Below are 7,099 nucleotides of genomic sequence, written 5' to 3'. Positions count from 1 at the left end.
TTTCCATGGGAAAAAGAAAAAGGGAGGGGGAAGAGTCAACTTGCACACATGATTTTTATATCAAGATGCACTTGTCAGGAGCCATGAAACCAACACTTCACTAAGAAAGCAGAAGCCATGAAGGGTTCATTTGCTGACAGGCTCAGTCTCTTGTGGCCATTGAACTCGAGACCTACAGGGAGGTGAGGTACAATCATTTATATTGTGCAAAAACCCACTGGGCTTTATCACAGCCTGCCACTGGAGTACAGACACCTACAGATCTGGGAGTGTAGCTCAGATCAATGGCAAGACTAGAAAGGAGGGAAAACTTCCCTGAGGGTACTGAAAGCAAAACAGCCCCCCAATCTTCAAAGGCAGCTTAGCAAGAGGAACAGATCCCACAAGCTGATTTCTGCAGGCACTGCTTATCTTTTCCAGTGCTGGAGGTTTCACACTTTAAAGACTCACTTCCTCTACAGTGCTCACATAACATCAATACAATAATATTTCCCCCTCCTCCCCGGTGTCAGTCATTATCTTCCAGCCTCCCACATGTCTTACTCTAACACAAACACTAACTGTGGGCTCTTCTGCAGAGTCACCCCTTCACACAGACAAACAATAAATAACTGCAAATCATTCCCAAGGTTTGTTTTCCTGGTGCTGCCAGATTTTTTCAAGACATTTTATAAAAACCATGCAAAATGACTCGTTCCTGACCCATGGGCAGCAATGCCTCTAGCTCATGGCAAGGGAGCTGTTAACTGCAGCCTGCCATTCTCTCCCATGCCATCCACTCAGGTCCCTGTCTGTCTTGTGCTGCCATGGTCTGTCAACCCACAGCCCCTGGCTTTTGGGCAGTCAGAGGTCTGGTAGAGGTGGCATGGGAAACCAGGCAAAAATCTGCTTTTCACCCCTTCACACGCATCCACGAAAATGGTACAGATAGTAGTCCTGATATGTTCCTTGTTTTCAGAATGCTCTCACAGTCTGGGAATGCACAGCTCTGCATCTTTCTAAGTGAAAGAGAGAAACACTTTCCTTTAGAGAAGGTTGAAAACCTACTGCTTTGTATGTCATGTGCAGAGACAGGCAGAGCAGACTAGGTCCTCTGCAAAAGGACAACACAAGAAACTTTGTAATGTTTGGGGTGATTTTACCAAACCTATTTAAGAACTGTAGTTCTGACAAAAGATAAATTGCCAGTAACTGAAGATGGCATAACAAGGAGGACCTGAAATATCCTAAATTAGCATGTATGTTGGCTCAGTAAATGATCTAATTTCTGTTTTTCTATCTTTGGTCCCTGCCTAATCACTGCACTACTTTATGCAATATTAATCTGTTTTCTAAATAAAGCTCCAAGCCCAAAGACCCCACTCTAGGTAAATTAACGGAAGTAAACAAGCAAGCAGCTAGCTGGAGCTAATTATATATCTTCCAGCAGCCTTGCTTGTAAGCACCTTACAGGTGAACATTTTAATTACTTAATGTGCTGTATTGTTCTTGAATTAGATATAAGAAAAATAACATTGATCCAATCCTTTTTTTATTTTTACACACTGGAGTTTAAAGGCAAGTGGCTTTGTAAGGGGATTATGCATGCGTTAATCCTCTTTAGCTATGATAAAGTTCTCTGCTTCCTAGTGGGATTGTTTAACCCTCTTCTAACAGCTAAAGGAAGCCAGAGAAGATGAGTTACAGCTTGGGAGAGTTGAAAGCAGAAAGAAAGAAATGTTTGTTTCTTATCTTTTGCCATGCTGAATATTTCATCTCACACTAGTAGGAATTTAGCAGGTACTGTAAGAAAGCAGGTGAATGTAATTCCAGCATGGACCCCTTAGTTTCCTTTTTATGCTGTAGAGGGCTCAGAGTATCAGCAGCATCCTAAAAGCACACCATCGGGAAGAGGGGTAACACGTAATTCCCATCCCATCAGACAGAATTATCCATTGCTGAAGTAGATTATTTCTGCATTTGGAGAACAGCATCATGCTGTGAGCAACGGCAGCATGGGCCTGGACTCATCCCTTGTAATTTGGGTGCTTGCAGGAGGTGATGCAATGTGAAGGCTGGTGTAGCTACACGCCTGCTGTCACCAGTGGAGGCTCCTTTGGAGGTCACCTGCAACTCCAGAGGGTGATTAAACCACCTACAACTTCTCTTGCTCTTTGAAGGTGCCTATGTAATATTCTTGACTGGCAAGGAAGCCTGTGGGGGGACTCTGCACCTAATTAAGGCTCCTCTGTCCATTGTTTTAACTGGAGATGAATCCAAGCATCCCATCCTGCCTTGGGAGAGGCTGCATGAGTGAAAGTGATATGGCTGCTGAGGGAGAGGAGTGAAAAGTAATTGTTAGGGGAGCAGAACAGAGGCTGATCCAGACTGTCAGCAGAACACTTCTGTTACCTGCTGGAGGCTGAAGCCTTGTGGGACCATGTTAGGTGGAGGGATAGAGATGAGCCAGAAACCCAGCTCAGAAAGAATTTTTATTTTAATTCCTTTTCCTTTTCACTTTAAAATGGCTGTTATCCTCTCATCAAGTTCAAAAAGTAATTAGTCCTTAATGAAAGATTTCTGATGTGTCAAGGCAGAAGAGCATGGCTGATGGAAGCAAATAGCAGGGTGTGGCCTGGTTCAAGAACAGTATTTAAAAAGCAGAAATTGAAACTTTTTAATCTGATACAATGATACTTGGGTCATCAACTCCTTAATTCTTGCTATAACAAAACAGGGAAAATAGCCTGAGGCAAAGAAGATCAGCTCACTCAGCAATTACAATAAATGCAAAACCAAGAGGGCCTTAAGGTCCTGGTGTTAGTGGCAGGGCTTTACCAAACCATCCACTTTTACAAATTACAGTTTCTTCATGCATGAAGGCAATGCATGCCTGGGCACACAAAACCACAGCAAACAGGTTTCTCTGGAGTTGTCCATCCAAGAGAAAGAGATGATAGTCAGACTCCTACCTCATCCCAGCTTTGGACTCCACAGACATCAGGGTCTTAAGAGAGAAAATTGATGTTCCAGTGTTTGGTATTCCACGTGATTTATAGCAATATATTTCAGCAGTTGCTTGAAATACTGTGGTTATTTGACACAATTTGGAGATCCAAAGATCACAGAATTACAGAAGAGCTTGGGTTGGAAGGGGCCTTAAAGAATACCCAATTCCAACCCCCTTGCTGTGGGCAGGGACACCTTGCACTAGACCAGGTTGTTCAGAGCCCCATCCAGCCTGGCCTTGAACATTTCCAGGGATGGGGCATCCATAGCTTCTCTGGGCAACATGTTCCAGTTCACCACCCTCACAGTAAAGAATTTCTTCCTAATAGCTAATCTAAACCTAAACTCTTTTAGTTTAAAATTAATCCCCCTTGTCCAATCACTATTTTCCCATGTGAAAAGTTGCTATCCCTTTTTTATAGGCTCCTTTCAGGTACCGGAAAGCTGCAATAAGCTTCTCCCTAAAGCCTTTTCTTCTCCAGACTGAACAACTCCAGCTCTCTCAAGCCTGTTTTCATAGGATAGATGCTCCCTCTGATCATCTTCATGACCCTCCTGTGGACCCACTCTAACACATCCATGTCTTTCTTGTGCTGAGGACCCCAGAACTGTACACAGCATTCCAGGTTGGGTTTCACCAGAATGGAGCAGAGGGGCAGAATCCCCTCCCTTGCCCTGCTGGCCACGCTGTGCTTGATGCAGCCCAGGACATGTTTGGCTTTCTGGGCTGTGAATACACAGTGCTGGGTCACGTCCAGCTTTTCATTCACCAGAATGCCCAAGTCCTCCTCCACAGGGCTGCTCTCAATGAGTTCTCCCAGTTTGTATGCAAGATCTTCTACTTTGCCCTACGTGTGCTCATCCACCTTTAGCAAACCCTAATTTTACATCAACAGCCAAGTATTGGTCATAAAAGCTCACTGAGAAAGGTAGATAAATTCAAGTCAGCCAGTGAAACAAAATGAAATGAAGATCAGAATGTAAGAATGGAGGGGGGTATCACCTTGCTTCTGTTCCATCTAGCATTTTATTTTCATTTTTAAGGACTAAGCGATGTGGATTACATTCTTGGATTTAGTACAGAAGCCCTTTTTTAGGAAGTCCCATGGTAATTTTCAGGTAACAGCATGGAAACCAAAGGTCTGGGATTTTACTCTTCTCTTTGTCTTCAGCTTCCTGAGGAAATGTAGACAAGTGACTTACCCTTTGTCCCCATTTCTATTCTTTAACATGAACTTACTGGCCACTCCCCCCATCAAGTTTGCAATGTCCTATGCATTGTTTCAAAGAAATTTCTTCAACATGGAAGTGGTATGAGAAAAAAACCTCTACACCATGAAAGATCATTACTGGTAATCATGTTACCATCTCTGTGAGAAGCACTGGGAATGAATGAACAGCGTGTGCTGCCGAAACCTGAAGTCACCGAGTGGAACATTTCACCCTAAAAGATATTTAGGGATGTTTAGAGAACATGTCACCAGGAAATTGCAATTCAGCTCTATCTGGTTTCTCCACCCCAACCTCTGTCCTGCTGTTCCAGATGTATTTTAAATGTGGGCAACCGGAATGCAGAGATACAGATATGGGAGCCAAATATGGCAAAGTCAGCAAAAGAGCTGAAACAATAATATTTAAATAGTTATAAACATAATTTTGCATCACCTACAACCCTTACAGCACATAAATAAGAAAAAATCCAACCCTAAATGTCTCAGCTAATGTAACAAAAGGTCTTGATTTTCTTTCAGGTTATTTATTTGATTAATGGAAATATATCTCTCTTAGCGATATTTTTCTGTGTATTAATTTCCCTCTCCATTAAGTCAGGCTGAACAAACTGAAGTCAGGCTACAAAAAAACCAATGTGGGCTTACTTATATTAGTAGTGGCATGAACCAGATTGAGAAGAGCAAGGACACTGTTTTCTCCTGCAAGGAATGAGGGCTGCAATTTCTTCTTCCAGCTGACCATATATAAGTTAAATTATTTTTTCCCCCCAAGAGCCATCTCAGTGTTAACAGAGAGAAGTTGTAGTAACTGGTACAAGTTGGGTGCCTTGACAAGGTTTGTGACCAGAAGGATTTTCGAAATCTTTAGAAAAAAATGGCACTTAATGGAAAAATGGGAATTCTTTGCAGATGGTATGAAGTTCTGAATGCTTGCTGATATATACTCTGAGCCATCCAAAACTCTAAGCTACAAATATATGAAGCAATAACCAACTGCACCCAGTGGCTTCCCTGTCCCAAAGAGATTGACAGCGATGAGGGACAGGCTCATCCGAGCCAGGAGATAAATTCACAACTTCATGGCTACAGCCACACACTCAAGGGAATAGGCAGCAACTGGAGATCATGCCCTGGTTCAGCTGAGTTCCTGGGAGCAAAAACCAAACCACCTTTTCAACAGCAGTCACTCTGTCCCGCCCAGTGCCCTACACAAAGGTCAGCAGGAATAGGAGGAAAGCCAGAAGAACCCTGCCCAGAGCTTCATCCCAAAGATCCTCTGGAGAGAGTAGTCCTCCCTTCAAATGGATAAGGTACTCAGGAAGAAATTGGTAGTTTGTGTATGGTGGAAACCAGAACAGAAGTCTCTCACTCTTGCTCTCCAAAGACTAGAACTATCATTTAGCACTAATTAAAAGTCTTCTCAAAGCTACTAATTTGATTTTGTTTTGCTTTGGTTATTCTGTAGCAAGTTTGACAACATGGGCACTTTGCAGGACTGTGCACATGGCACCTGTAATTAAAGCCAAGGGGAGCTATGAAATCTCCAAAACCGAGCCAGGGTGGCTAAAGCCAGTAGCCCAAAATTAGAAGCAACATTTGAAAATCCAGGTCACGTTCTCTGTGTGTTTGTGTTACAGCATCACCTAGGGGCTGCAACTGAGATTAATGCCTACCCCTCCTGGAGCTTCCAGGGGTACAGACTTGGATGCTTCCAAAGTTCAGGCATTCTGTAGTCATTGACACAGAGACTGTAGTGAACTAGGCTCTGAGCATTTTTATGAGAAAGTTTATCTGGTAGCTTTATATGCAGATATACAAAAACACACAAGTATTTTATGCATTGTTTTTTGAGCAAGAACCACTAAAATACTGGAGGGCACAGCAGTTGTAGAACATACTTTGGATCACAGCCATAGGAATGCTGCTGCTGTAAATTCTCCTACTCTAAAAACATTAAATAAGCTATCCAGTTATTTCATGATCATCTGAAAACTGAGATCCTCAAAAATTATGAAAACTGAACCCATGTGTATCCTTAGTATAGTCTGGTACTTACATTGTTGCTGATTATAGGAATTCAATGTTTATAATTTACATTCTTTCCCACACTTGCTTTTTTTTCTTTCTGCATTGAAGTAAAAACTCACTTAGTCTTACCATAATATAATTTAGAGTGCTGAGGGCAAGACTGCTTCCTTGTGAGAGAAAAAAATCCAAGCATGAGAGACCTGTTCTGGTCCTTTACTGAGAGATGATGGAAACAGAAGATATAGTCCAAATTAAAGACACAGGAAGGAGCTGTAAATAAAAATTGATGCCCCAAATTTCCAAAGTCCCTTGAGATAATCATGACTTGGACTCATCTTTAGAGTATGAAGGAACTTGACAAATTTTGCTGAGCAGCTGTCCAAAGTGAACAGAGGTGACAAACATACAGCAGAAGACTTATGCAGGATCTACTCTTTGTGACGTTCTTCAGATGGATAATGAACTGTATATTGCCAAAAGCAACAGCAGATCTAGAATCCTCCAGAAACAAACAAAAAGTCAAAAAGTACTTTCTCCAGACCCAAACTGGGTTCCTAGAGCCAGCCTCATGGTTTATGCATAGGGCTCTCACTATGCATATGCATAGAGCAGGTTACTGGCTTGATTGGTACAATATAAAATGTGAGCAAGCCTGAAAGCCTACTCACAATCTTCACACTGTCAAGGGTAAGCCCTCCAGCCCCAGCTCTGCTGACAAGTCTGAAAGGTGTATCAATCACTTAGTCCAAAAAAAGCTGGAAGAAGCAGAGCCTGACTATCAGCTGGCTTCAGGGGGAGCTCAGACACATGAAAGCAGCACAGGGGAAGGAAGGCACCTGAGGTGCACCTGC

The sequence above is a fragment of the Lichenostomus cassidix genome, chromosome 2 (genome assembly GCF_008360975.1).
Source record: "Lichenostomus cassidix isolate B80296 chromosome 2, HeHo_3.0, whole genome shotgun sequence".
NCBI lineage: Eukaryota > Metazoa > Chordata > Aves > Passeriformes > Meliphagidae > Lichenostomus > Lichenostomus cassidix.
The sequence above is the reverse complement of the archived record's forward strand: the minus strand, read 5'-3'. Positions refer to the sequence as shown.